The sequence below is a fragment of the Triturus cristatus genome, chromosome 1_1 (genome assembly GCF_964204655.1).
Source record: "Triturus cristatus chromosome 1_1, aTriCri1.1, whole genome shotgun sequence".
NCBI lineage: Eukaryota > Metazoa > Chordata > Amphibia > Caudata > Salamandridae > Triturus > Triturus cristatus.
This window is the reverse complement of record NC_140579.1, coordinates 547,545,255-547,559,524: the sequence shown is the minus strand read 5'-3', so window position 1 is coordinate 547,559,524 and position 14,270 is coordinate 547,545,255. Positions and strand designations below refer to the sequence as shown.

The window sequence follows — 14,270 nt, the reverse complement described above, 5'->3', positions numbered from 1 at the left end:
GTAAAGCGCTTGTTTACACCTAGTCGGTGTGTCCCCTCGCTGGACCAAAGATCATCGAAAGGAGGAGTCGGGCACAAGATATCAGGACCAGATTAGAATTGAATATGGTTACTGAACAGCCAAGTTTTAAATTTCTTCCTAAAGTCAGTTTCAGAGGGGGAGTGTCTGAGGGTACGCGGAAGAGAGTTCCATAATTTAGCAGCTACATAAGCAAAATATCTTGCTCCTATTCTTGCTTTCCTGATCTTGGGGATAATTTCCAGTTTCGCCTCTGAGGATCTGATGTTCCGGTTAGGTGTGTAAAATTGCACCAGAGGGTAAAGATAGCTGGGGCCTTGTTTATTTAGCATGCAGCGACATATGCATTGTGTTAGAATCCGGGGTCTCTGGTTGGCGCAGGTATGCACTTGCAACAAGCAGGGACCCTTTCCTCTAAGCCAGGGCGAAGGATTACTCTTAGAAAATAACCCCTGCTCACCCTCTAGGTAACGTGGCGCGAGCAGTCAGGCTAGATTTCAGAGGGCATTAGGCTAAGCTTTTAAGGCGTCTCACAATAACCACCAACCCACCACACAGAGACACAAGGCTGTATTTTGTAAAAATAAAGTTCTTTATATAAAGTTCTTTAAGCAGGCTTTAAAAATACAGTTCTTCACTTTAAAAGTAGGTTCCAGTTACTTGCAATTATTTTTAGAGAGTCCACAGTTCTTAAAATGGTCACTTTTGGTGCAATCTGCACCTTCTGGGGGCCTGTGCACCTCGTAGGGCCTTCTGTACGCTTCGTACCAGTTTTTGGACGCGTCGTGCCGTTCCTCACGCTTCCCGCGTGAGCACGCGTACTAGGACTCAAGCCGTACGGACAGTACCTTCGTAGGTACGTGTCGTACGAGTCGGGTACGCCTCTTGCCACACCTCACGCTTCCCGCGTGAGCAATGTGTATATCTTCAACGCTGGATGGACCGTACAGGTGCAGGGACGCACCGTACGAGCTGGGGACGAACCGCACAAAGCCTCACGCTTCCCGCGTGAGTCGCGTAGCGGTACGATAGCGCAGTACGGGCCGTACACAGGAAAGTACGGTTTGTACGGCGGCGCTTGGGCTCACAGTACCTTATTTCTCTGGGGCAATGTTCGTGGCGGCCTAAGAAGTCCGTAGAGGGGCGTCCCACGTCGCGTTGCAGTCCCGCTTGGGCAGTGGACGACGATGCTTCATGGGGCGCTTCAGGACGTCGCAGCACACCTCGGGGGTCAGAAGCAGGAGGGGCAGCTCGGGGGTGATTTCTCAGCGCGCAGCACTGTCGCCTCGACCAGGATCGGCGAACCAGGGCACCGTCGGCCCTCACAGTGATCTCCACGGCCAGGGGGTCGCAGAGGCTCGGCGCTTGGACGCAGGCAGTCTCTTCTTTACGTTGCGAGCTACGGCTCGAGGGGGCAGCTGTTTACTTTGTTTAGGCCAGGCAGGGCATGCCTTCACGGTGCTCACAGCAGCACAGGCGGGCAGTAGTCGCGTTGCTCAGCGAGATGGGGGGCACACAGGTTCTCTGGGGTCAGCGTCAGCAATCCACCCACAGCAGCTTCCTTCTCTTCCAGGGAGGGGTAGCGCCCACTGTTCCTGGGGCGCAGTTCAGGGGGCAAGTTCACAAGCAAGCCCTTGGAGATAAGTTCACAAGCAAGCCCTTGGAGATTGTCTTTAAAGCACAAGTTGAATTCAAAGTCTTTTTTCAGTCTTTTCTTCCTCTCCTTCCAGCAGCAAGGCACCCACCACAGGCCAGTATCTCAGGCTTAGAGACAGTACTCCTCCATGCAGCTTTCCCAGGTCCTTCTCTTCGGGCAGAGGTTCTTCTTGGCATAAACAGGATCTGATTTCTTAGGAGCAGGGCTCCTTCTTTTATAGCACAATTCTTTTGTTCTTTGTCGCCAGGGGGCCTGGGCCTGGCTCAGTCCAGTTTTGGAGCACTTTGTTGTGGTGACTCTGCGCTTTCCTTTCAGCAGCAGCGCAGAGACATCAGCCGCTCCACAGGGGGCGGAGCCGGCATTGTGGTCGCAGAGCACAGGTCTATTCAGAGTCAAAGGTGTACTCCTCCCACCCATTCTGGTGTAATCTCTCTACCCACCACCTGGCAGCCAGCCTGTCTCCTGGAATTCCCCAGCCCTGCTCCTTTACTGTTACTAGGCAGAACACACACACAGCAGCAGAGGCGGACTGAAATGGCCAGGTCAGTAAATACTAACTTTCTAAAAGTAGTATTTACAAACACAGGATATTAAAATAAACTTTACTAAAAGAAGTATTTTATTATTCTGAGTTCAGGCATACTAAACTTGACTTTCTACCATGCTCTCTGAGTCCACTGGGATTACAGCGTGTAGTAATTCCAGCAGCCCATTCTGGCCTATGGAGAGCAGGTAGCCTTCAATAGTGAAAAACGAAAATGGCTGTAATTCACTATTAGGACATGCCACACACATCATGGTATGTCCTACCTTATACCTACAATGCACCCCGCCCTTGGGCCTACCAGAGGGGTGACTAATATGTAGTTAAGTGAAGGTTTGGGGACTGGCAAGTAGGTGCACTTGCGCAATCAGCGCGACAGTACCAGACCGCGCGCAGGATCTGCAGTGGCAGACCCTAGACACATTTTACTAGGCCGCTTCTGTGGGTCGCATAACCAGTGCTGCAAGCCCACCAGCAGAATTTGTATTTACAAGCCCTGGCACTCCTGGTGCACTTTACAAGGGGCTGATAGTAAACCAAATAAGCCAAACATGGACACCAATCAATGTATACATTTTTCATAGGGAGAGCATATGCACCTTAGCACTGATCAGCAGTGGTAAGGTGCCCAGAGTCATAAAACAGCCAACACCAGGTCAGAGAAAATACAGGAGGAAGGCAAAAAGTTTAGGGATGACCCTGCAAAAAGGGCCAAGTCCAACACATTGAAAAAGATTCTTTTAGACACTGGAAGCCAGTGTAGCTGGTCTAGAGCGCCTGATGCTGATGATCTTTTGGGGAGATTTAGAATCAGTCTTGCTGCCTCATTTTGGACTTGTTGCAACATTTGGAGATTCCCTTTAGATGCACCTAGATAGAGCACATTCCCATAGTCTAGTTGGGAACTAATGAGTGCATGAACTATGGTTTTCTGAGGCTTAGTTGGAATTAGATCAAGAATTTTCCTAAATGTATTTAGGGAGTCGAAACGCTTTCCTGCTGTTTTCCTAATTTGGTCTTCAAAGGAGAGTTTTGAGTCAAAGACTACTCGTAAATTCTTGACCTTTTGTTTGGGGGCAGGTGGTTCTCCCAGAGTCACCGGCCACCAACCTGATGTCCATATTGAGGGAGTTCTTCCTACCAGCAGAATTTCAATTTTGTTGGCATTTAATTTCAGACAATTGTCAGTCATCTAAGAGGCAATGATCGAAAAACAGACTTTAAACGGCTCGGCCGAGATGGAGGGGGATTCAGGCAGGTTCACTATTAATTGGGTGTCGTCGGCATACAACACCACTTAAACATTGTCTTTTAATGATTCCCGCCAGAGGTTTCACATACACATTGAATAAGCTGGGTCTCAAAATGGAGCCCTGAGGGACTCCTTTAGTGGAGCATAACGGGTCCAAAACACAAGAATTAAGAGTGACTTGGAATGATCGATCCCGCAGAAAGGATGAAAACCAATTAACAGCCTTTCCCCTGATTCCGAAATCCTGAAGCCTTTGAATAAGTTAGTAGTGCGACACCGTATTGAATGCTGCACTCAGGTCGAGTAATATCAGGACGGAGGTTTGACCCTTGTCTGCGTTCTGTCTAAGTGTTTCCTCTGATAGGAGAAGGGCAGACTCGGCGGAGTACATTGCCCGATGCAAGATTGTGTAGGGTCCAGTAGCGCTTCAGATTCTAGGAAACTGGTTAGACAATTATTTACATGCTTTTCTAGTATTTTAGCACCAAACGGGAGGAGGGAAATAGGTCTCAGGTTTTCCAGGACAGATGGGTCAATGGAGAGATGTTTCCTAATAGGAATTACTATGGCATGTTTTCAGGGTTTAGGCATGGTACCTGACATGATAGATAGCCTCAGAAGTTCTTGTAGAAGGGGGACAATCCTAGTTATCCACAACTGCAGAATTTTGGGTGGGGCTGGATCAAGGGAAGAGCCCAATTTAATGGATAAGAAGATAGAATTAACTTTAGACATAGAAGGGATGGGGAGATCACTCATGTCACCTGGTAGTCCTCTAATCCTAGAAATGTCTTCCTTCGTAAAAGAATCCAGTAAGTTTCACAGATTTTGGTCACTTTGTCTTAGAAGAAGTTCTCAATCTTGTTACACAATTCTCGAGAGGGGGTGATCTTAGCAGAAATTCGTTCAGAGTCCGTGAGTGACTTAAGCAAGGAGAATAATTCCTTAGTACTTATATAATGTAAATATGCTTGGGGAGTGCTGCTGGGGCCAAAACACAGCCCTGAATTTGCCTATCCTTTCTTTGTGCTACAGAAAGACCATTCCTGGTAGCATATCTGCTTAGATTCTGCAGAAATGGTTGAAACTTTCCCAGAAAACTCTTGCTGATTTATCAGACTACAGGTGTGTCTTCTCGACTTCGAGGACAAACAGCAGTCTTTCCAGACTGAGGGAAACTTTTACTGGTCCTGAAAGGCCTGTTCACTGGTCCCCATGGTAGACAGAGTTGGTAGAGTGTGAACAGGACCCTCGATGTCTACTGTCATTTTTCACTGGTAGCTGATGGCCTTGGGTACTATTCCAAACAATCACGGTGTCCAAATATTTCTTTGCTGAACCTGGCTCTCCCAGGCTGTTTTGGATAAGCATAAAACTCACAAAAAGTGATGGGAGGAATTCTTACAAATGGTATAACCACTGGCCATCGTTCGGGGTAGAATTCCAGCCCAACATTTTTTGCTTACTATCACACCTCACAAGCCAGGTCCTCTCTAAACCAGAACACGAGCAACCCAGCAACAGTTTCCACGTAGTTGGACCTCTTCAGTCAGGTCCAGATCGGTTACAGTGACACTGTGCTCATGTGACCCACATCTGAGCATATCCGTGGCCAGTTACAAATCTACATCAGCCACATGAAGTGATGGGAGGAATGCCTGCAAATATTCTAACCACTGGCAATAACTTAAGGTAGCATTCAAGCCCATTTTTTTTATGTTTTAGCAAGATGCCACCTCCGATTTGACGCAGCCAAATGCAGATCAGTCTTGGTCCCTAGGTTTTCAAGAAGTATAGCGACGTTTATGAGAGAAATGGTTCCTTGCAATCAAAATTTTCACTGTTGGGTTGCTGGAGGCATCTTCTGGACACTATGGTTTAAAGACCTTATGCCATAGATGAATGGTTCTAATCGTCCTTTGTCTAGTGCCAGCTGCCTATACAACAGAGCCTTACATCTGGTTTTATCTGCATGTTTAGCGTTTTTGGGTCCAGGCAGAGCAGTTGCAGACACTCTACAAGTGAACTGAGTTGAAACAGCCTCTGAAGAGGAGTGGTCTATAGTAAGAGAAGTTGAAGTGGGCACTTCCGGATTGTTAAGAGGCAGTCTTTTGGTTGCGTTCTCGACCCACTAATAATGCCCAACATTCTCTTGGCTCTCAGGTTCAGAAAAGATGAGCTGGACTGCAGGACTGTACACCTCTTGATCAGGTTATCCCCTTAAGTCAGCCTCAACATAGGTACCTACAAGGCTAGCCTTGACTCTGTCCCACACTCAATCAAGGAAAGTACTCTCCATGCTCAGTAATCCAGCTACTCATCTTCCAACTCGGTACAGCAGCATCCTCCTTCTCTTTTTCCAAGGTTAGTCCTGGATCCCCGAAGCAGAGACAGTCTCTCCTCAAACACAGGCGAGAAACCAATTACCGTATGTTAGAAATGGGATTTCTGTTTGGCTGAAGCTTGAGCCAAAGCCAGGCAGAAATCACCACTCTAGTCAGGGTAAGGGGGTACACACTGTAGATAACCCCTGCTCACCCCCTTGGTAGCTTGGCACGAGCAGTCAGGCTTATCCCGGTGGCAATGTGTAAAGCATTTGCGCACGCACACAGCAACAACATCCCAGGCACACCACAAAAGGAACTCCACACAAGGTTATATCAAAAATAACCTTTGTATTCTCATAACACATTAGAATAGTAAACACATAATATACACTGTGCCAACCAGCACGGGCAATATTCACGGGGGAATTATATACAGGACAGGTAAGTAAATGTAAAACACCACCAGTAACTACTGGTACCATAATGATATAAGCATTATCACATTAGATATAAACTCACACTAGGCCCAAACCTCATCAGCATAAACACATTACGCAATGGGCCTCACTGGCATAAACACATTATGCAATAAAACGCAGTGCACCACAGTATACTGACCAGGTGCATACATCCCACTTGGCAATAACTTTCGCAAGCATAAAGGCATTATGCAATAATCATACTAGGCATTACCATAACATTAGGCATCACAGTAACCCAGATAAAGTGCACACGGCACCTTACCAACTCACCCCAGGCTAACTGGCCTCTCACAGGGGGCCCCAATGCTCTCTGTCCGCAATGTCAGGGTTTCTCCAGGGCTATCTATCCCCTTAGCCCTTTGGCTGCTAATGCAGCAAGCAGAAAGTGTGCACAGGTACTGGCCTAAACGTTGCAGCTGCCCACTAAGTGCTGGGCAGCTGGGAAACATAACGTGGGCCTGGGTACTCCCTATGCCCTCTTGTCCAAAAAATGTCAGGGTTCTCATGGGACCTTTCACAGGGCCCCCTGGCTGCTTCAACCACGACCATAAGGGGCGGGCACCGACAATGTGCCCCGACAACACCCCCACCAAGTTAGAACTGAGCCCCACTCACCGGGCTCTCTGGAGGACTCTCTCTGTTTCAGGGGAGGAGCGGATTCCTTGTGTGATCGGGCGGTGCAGCGGGAGACCAAGACAAACTCCGCTGTATCTCTACCGGCCCCCAGCGCTCAATCACTAAGCATGCCGGCCCTCTGGGCACCTGCCAACTCTGTGCCCCCCCTCGTTGGAGTCACCCGGGCTCTGAAAACAAAAGATGCCCACCGTTGGAGAGGCCCGCTGCCAGCCGGGGCTGCTCTGACTCTGTTGCCTCGCACCGGCACTAACATGAAGACCCACCACGGAGCCCCACTCACCGGCTGGGGCAGGAGTCCTCCGGGCCTTGCTCTTCATCCAGTCCCTCTTCTCAGGACCGGGACTGGGGCAGGGAGTCTGCAAGGCTCCAGATGACGCAGGCTGTGACGCGGGGCTCTCCTCTTCCACCCGGGAGCCCCGCCTCAACACCGGCCGGCAGCCTCCTCTTGCTCAGCCTCACTTCCCCCTTGTGCTCTTACTATGCGGGGCTCTCTCTCCATTACGAGAACCCCGCGGACTGGCATAACTCCCTTCACTTCTCCTTCACCAGTGGCGTGCGCGGGACTTCCCTCGATAAACTGGAAGTCCCGCCTGCCGTCAGGCACTACGTTGCCTGACTTCCTCCTTTGGCGATCGGGGCCGTGGCAGTGATTTCTTATCTGGAATTTGGCAATGCGGGGTGGGCACCCGCTAGTTTAAATTATTCAAATAAACGGGGTGGGCCCCCGTCCGTTTAAATAAAGATAAAGCGGGGTAGGCTCCCGCTACGACTGGCATTGAAAAATGCGGGGTGAGTTCCCGCTCGGTCACAGCATCATGGGGGGAATCCCTACGCTTTGGATTCCCTCCATCTCCATATGCAGCGCTGCCACAACCCACGTGCTCCTCTTCCTTTAGGGTGAAATCTAGCATGAAAGCGCTCACGAGGCGCTTAAGTCCTGCAAGGAATCCAGCAGGCAGAAATAAGTCCTTAAGGCATCAGGGGGCAATGCAGGGCCCAGGGAGACAAGCCCTCATGGCAGCCCCACCCCTGGGCCCCACCAGCTGCACGCCCCAGCAGGAACAGCACACCAAGCCTGAACAACATTATGGGGTCACCGCCCCCACTTTTATACACCCTTTTCCTTTGTCTTTAGTGCAGGGCTTGGGCAAACCAGTTGCAACTGGGTTAGGGGAGCTTTGGAGCACTTTGTTGTGCTCAGCTCCTCTCTCCTTTGTCAGGTGGGGGCTCAGTGATTAGACACACCACAGGGGGCGGAGCCAGCATTGTACTAGGGAAGCACCATCCTATTCAAAGTCAGGGAATCTCTCCTCCTACCACTCTCAGCTCAGGTGTCCCATTCAGACTATCACTGACTCATCCCGCCCCTCCTGGAGCCACCCACGCCCCTCAGCTCCTGTCACTCACAAGCCAGACATGCAATTCACATCAGGCAGGCAGACAGCACATAAAAATGCCAACTTCTAAACGTGGCATTTCTCCACCAGTCACCATAAATCTGCGCACACCATTGCGCAGCATTTATTCTCACGAGATCATACATACTAAACTCGCCCCTGCCCTCCTCTCATACCAGCGATTACCATGGACACACACATCCCCAATGCATTCCTATGGGAGGGCAGGCCCATCTCACCACACATACACAGAGAGCGCACGCACTTTACACTGGACCACAGTGCTAAAGTGCTCAGAGGCCTAAAATTACCAACACCAGGTTACAGAAAAAGGCTAGGAGAACGCAAAAAGTTTTGGGGTGAACCTGCCAAAAGGGCCAAGTCCAACACCGTATTATAAAATCACAAAGTCAGGGCTCTTCTCAAGTAAAGGAATGTACAGAATAAAACTAAACAACAAACCACCATTTGTAGACGTAAGAGATGTACTGGTTTCATGGATAGAGAGAGGTATTAAATTAAAGTTGGCCGTTCAACATTAGAAGAGTAGAATATCAAAATATTCAACAGTGGTAAGCACTCATTAACTGTATTGCAGTTGTACAATATATAACAATGATCGTGAAGTAACATTGACTCAAATTGTCGGTCCCATAAGAAGAATCACTATCTGAAACGTAGAGAATCATTTGCTGGGCTGACAACTACTAACTCTTCATTCAATGCTTTCCACTGTCTTCTACTGGATGTACCATAGCCTCTGAAGACACAGATCAATGCTCCAGGAGTCGGCTGAGTAGATCTAGAGGGTGACTTGGATGTAGTCAGTAGGCACTTCACTCTCCCAGCATGCACCAAACGTTAAGGCTGAGGGACATCAAGGTACTGTTATTAGAAAAGAGCATGTTCTCTTGCATTCACGGTTATCTTGCTAAGGTTGCACACGGTAGACTTCATGAGACTACAAGAAGACAAACTGCAACTTAGTGAAGTAAGAATAATGAGTCAGAAACTGCAGCTCTTCAGAGTGAAGCGCATTACCCACTTGTCTGCATAAAAACCTTTTTTCATCTTATTTAGAGGCATCAGATCTTATTATAAGACTTCCTTGCCAAACTCAGAACAAAAGCCTGATTTAATACGAAGAAGGATTTAAGGCATCCTGGGTCCTTCTGGTTCACCTTGTATGTTTTCTTATGAAAGAAACCAGGTCCCATATTACGTGACGGATGCACTGTACCTAGTTGTGCCACGATTCACCTTTAGACAGGTGCACTGGGTGCAAACAGGGGCAGTGCACCCTATTACAAGAAATGCTCTGCCCTCAGGGAAGCCACAAGCTTGCGCTGCCCTAGGGCAGTGTATTAGTAAAGAACAGAGCAGCTGCTGAAATAAGCCGCTCTGTTTTTTTGTGCAGGCGGCAACCAACTGAACTTTAAAGAGGGGACAGATACTCCTCTGCAGGTGCAGTGACTGACTGACTACCTGCTTGCAGTGGGTTGTCTGGGTGGTCAATGTGGCCCACATATCCTCTTGCAGGATTCACACTTGGAGGGCGCACTGACTATGTGCCACCTTTTTGTGTTGTACAGTCAGTGCTCCTCTCGATGACCTCTTTGCCTCTCCACCTGCATCCATTATGGGGTGCAGGTGCAGAGGCAGTTTTTTCATCATTAGCAGGGGGCTAGGCCCCCATTCTACTGAGGGGACATCCCTTGACGATAGGGCTGGCACTCTCTGTGCACCAGAGCTATCTGTATTACAAAAGAGGATGCACAAGTATCTGTGCCTTCTTCTGTAATACGTTACAACAACCAAATGATGGACGGAATGCTGACAATGCATACATTCTCCCCCAGTCAAAAGATCTGGGTTAAATCCATCGTTCTTTTGCCCACTACACCACCCCAGTTTAGACATGGCCATATGCAAATCAGTCTTGACCCTGTGCCTCATGGGAACAGTCCAGCCCAAACTGCCAAGCCATGTCTTCCCTGGACCGGAATCAAGCATCCTAGGACCGGTTTCTGGCTATCAGCCGTCATCAGCCAGGATAGCTTGACTCCAGTGGCGTAGTGAGCACGGGTCCCACGTCTGGGAATACCCATCCCACTTAGGGCGAAAAGCGTTACAACAACCAAATGATGGACGGAATGCTGACAATGCATACATTCTCCCCCAGTCAAAAGATCTGGGTTAAATCCATCGTTCTTTTGCCCACTACACCACCCCAGTTTAGACATGGCCATATGCAAATCAGTCTTGACCCTGTGCCTCATGGGAACAGTCCAGCCCAAACTGCCAAGCTATGTCTTCCCTGGACCGGAATCAAGCATCCTAGGACCGGTTTCTGGCTATCAGCCGTCATCAGCCAGGATAGCTTGACTCCAGTGGCGTAGTGAGCACGGGTCCCACGTCTGGGAATACCCATCCCACTTAGGGCGAAAAGCGTTACAACAACCAAATGATGGACGGAATGCTGACAATGCATACATTCTCCCCCAGTCAAAAGATCTGGGTTAAATCCATCGTTCTTTTGCCCACTACACCACCCCAGTTTAGACATGGCCATATGCAAATCAGTCTTGACCCTGTGCCTCATGGGAACAGTCCAGCCCAAACTGCCAAGCCATGTCTTCCCTGGACCGGAATCAAGCATCCTAGGACCGGTTTCTGGCTATCAGCCGTCATCAGCCAGGATAGCTTGACTCCAGTGGCGTAGTGAGCACGGGTCCCACGTCTGGGAATACCCATCCCACTTAGGGCGAAAAGCGTTACAACAACCAAATGATGGACGGAATGCTGACAATGCATACATTCTCCCCCAGTCAAAAGATCTGGGTTAAATCCATCGTTCTTTTGCCCACTACACCACCCCAGTTTAGACATGGCCATATGCAAATCAGTCTTGACCCTGTGCCTCATGGGAACAGTCCAGCCCAAACTGCCAAGCCATGTCTTCCCTGGACCGGAATCAAGCATCCTAGGACCGGTTTCTGGCTATCAGCCGTCATCAGCCAGGATAGCTTGACTCCAGTGGCGTAGTGAGCACGGGTCCCACGTCTGGGAATACCCATCCCACTTAGGGCGAAAAGCGTTACAACAACCAAATGATGGACGGAATGCTGACAATGCATACATTCAGCCCCAGTCAAAAGATCTGGCCATTGTTGGGGAATCCCTGGGCCGAGGACATGCCCACTACCGCTAGGCCACGCCCCCTCCGGCCCTACTTCAACGATGTGCTTGCCCCGGCCGCGCAGCAGACGTGCGCAGCGGGCGCGCCAAACGCAAGCCCGTCTGCGCCCGTCCGCGCCAGGCCGGGCCCCGGGGCCTTGCACCCTGCCTGTTCCCTTACATATTCACCTATTCAACTGCTGGCCTGCCACGACTCCTGGCCTATCAGTCCACCTATCCTGGCCAAGATCAACTCTCTAGATATTGCGCGACCCGTCCACATTGACCCCTCTAACCCCATACCTACACCCCACGCCATGCTATCACGCCTTTCCTCTCCCTCTCTCTCCCCTAAATCATTGGGCAGCCCCCCTCATTCGGCCTCGATCTCCCTCCTTAACACCCGATCCGCCGTCAAGCACCAATTGGAGCTTTTCGACCTCCTCAACACTTCCAGCCCCGAGATCCTGTGTCTAACTGAAACCTGGTACACCGCCGACTCCCTACCTGACGTTCTCACTTCCCTCCCAGACTCTTATTATATCCTCCGCGCTGACCGCCCTGAGGGTAAGGCGGGCAGTGGAGTGGCTATGATTGTTCGCTCTAACCTTCTATTCCAACCTCTTCCTCACCCTCCCATTTCATCTGTCGACCTTCTGGTGGCACGCTCTACCAATCTTACGATCCCTCTTACCGTTGTATTGCTCTATCGTCCCCCTCAATCCATGTCTCACTTCATCCCAGCCATACAGGACCTTTTAGCCACCTTGGTCGTCAACAACTCCTCTCTTCTGCTATTAGGTGATTTCAATTTTTGGCCAGGGGACCCGCGTGAAGACTCCATGTCTAAAGACTTCTCTGACACCCTCCATAGTATCAACTTCATCCCTCAAATTTCTGTTCCCACTCACACTCACACTCTCGACCAAGTCTGGACTGTTAATCTACCCATCTCCACACCTAACAAACCTAAGGAGATTTTCACAATTGTGCATGAACTTTCTGCCTCTGACAGAGCCGCTTCTAGGCCAATCCCTCCCAAACCCTCTGTAATGCCCTCAATGACTTCTTCATTGAGAAGATTGCCATCATAAAACAGAACATCCCCTCGGCACCCGCCTTTTTCACCTGTCCCCTGCTACCTCCGCCATCCTCCTTCATTGACCAATTTCCCGTGATCTCTGAAGAGGCCTTCTGCACTCTCCTGGGTAAAGTCACCTCGGGCTCCCCTGCCGATCTTTACCCGGCATACGTCTTAAGAGATATTCTCTCCCGCTGCCCAGCCCCTCCTATTACCCTTCTTAATACTTCCATCACCGTCGGTATTGTACCTGATTCGTTCAAATCTGCCACTGTTATTCCCATCCTCAAAAAGCCCGGTGCCGATCCTGCCGCCCTTTCAAACTTCAGACCCATCTCACTGTTGCCACTCCTAAGCAAAATTCTGGAGAGCCACATTACTACTTCACTCTCCAACCACATTGAAGCTCATCACCTCCTAGCAACTAATCCGGCTGGCTTTCGGCCGGCTAACTCTACGGAATCCGTCGTCCTCTCTGTAGTCGATGAGCTCAGGCGCAGTGCCGATACCAACTCCCCCCAGGCCCTAGTCCTTCTCGATCTCTCTGCTGCCTTCGACACGGTCGACTACTCCATTCTCCTCGACCGTGTCGTGGGCGCCGGCCTACGGGGTTCGGCCCTGGCCTGGCTCGCCTCTTTTTTAACCGGCCGCACACAGGCTGTTCGCCTGGAGGGCTTTCTTGCTCCCACCAACTCCGTCACCTGCGGAGTACCCCAGGGCTCCTCACTATCTCCCCTTTTGTTCAACCTCTACATTCACCCCCTCATCGCTGCTTTACAGGACATGGAGGTCACGGCATTTAACTACGCCGATGACCTCCAGCTCATTTTCAATCTCTCTCCCTCCCCTGATTCCATCTCCAAGGTCCACTCCATCCTCACGTTCATATTCAACTGGATGAATCTCAACCAATTGAAATTGAACCCCGATAAGACCGAGCTGGTTCTCCTTGGTGGTCCCTCCAACCCCTGGTCCTCTGCTTTTTGGCCTCCCATCCTTGGTTCCCCCCCATTACCCTCAGCCTCTGTGAAAACCCTGGGCATTAAAGTTAGTCAAGACCTCTCCATGCGCCCCCAGATTAGCTCCGTAGTCTCTTAGTGCTTTTTGGCCCTCAGAACCGTTCGCAAAATCTCACGTTACTTCTCAGCTGAAGCCCTTAAACTCATTATCCTAGCACTCATCTCGTCCCGCCTGGATTACGGCAATGCCCTCTACGTCGGCATTCCCGCCTATGAATGCCGCCGCCTGCAGCTCCTCCAGAACCAAGTGGCCCGCCTCATCTACAGGCTCCCCAAATCTAGCCACATTACCCCCGTATTAAGGACTCTGCACTGGCTTCCCATCAGGGAACGCTCACTCTTCAAGATAGGCTGCTTGACCTTCATGTCCCTTACTGGCACTGCCCCCGCTTTTATCAGATCTAAAATAAACGCATATGTCCCCTGCAGAGACCTCCGTTCTTCCACTCAGTTTCTTCTTAAGGTCCCCCGCTTTCGCAAGAAGAAATCTGGTGGCACCAGATTCTCTACCCTTGCCCCTCTTCTCTGGAATTCACTCCCCCTCGCGATCCGATCCACCCCCTCCTACTCAGACTTCCGAGCCAAACTCAAAACCCATTTGTTTTCCCTAGCCTACCCCTCTTAAATCTCTCCTTCCTTCCTCCTTCAGGTTTCAGTTTCTGCCTACAGCGCAAAGAAAC

The 14,270-nt window shown here is 50.1% G+C and overlaps 2 protein-coding genes across 8 annotated transcripts in view; one reads left to right on the top strand and one right to left on the bottom strand.

The window, feature by feature from the left end:
• LOC146870587 (uncharacterized) overlaps positions 1–7,944 on the bottom strand; it is a 153,968-nt gene extending 146,024 nt beyond the window's left edge. For 2 of the 7 annotated variants that reach the window (XM_085643255.1, XM_085643257.1), the window contains exon 1: positions 6,551–7,944. The gene's annotated coding sequence lies outside the window, so the exon portion shown is untranslated. The remainder of the gene's footprint in view (positions 1–6,550) is intronic. The other 5 variants (XR_014978438.1, XR_014978442.1, XR_014978433.1 and 2 more) reach the window with 5 other exon arrangements.
• Positions 1–14,270, top strand: part of LOC146870586 (copine-8-like) — a 1,950,277-nt gene that overhangs the window by 1,598,613 nt on the left and 337,394 nt on the right. The gene's annotated exons all lie outside the window — the stretch shown is intronic.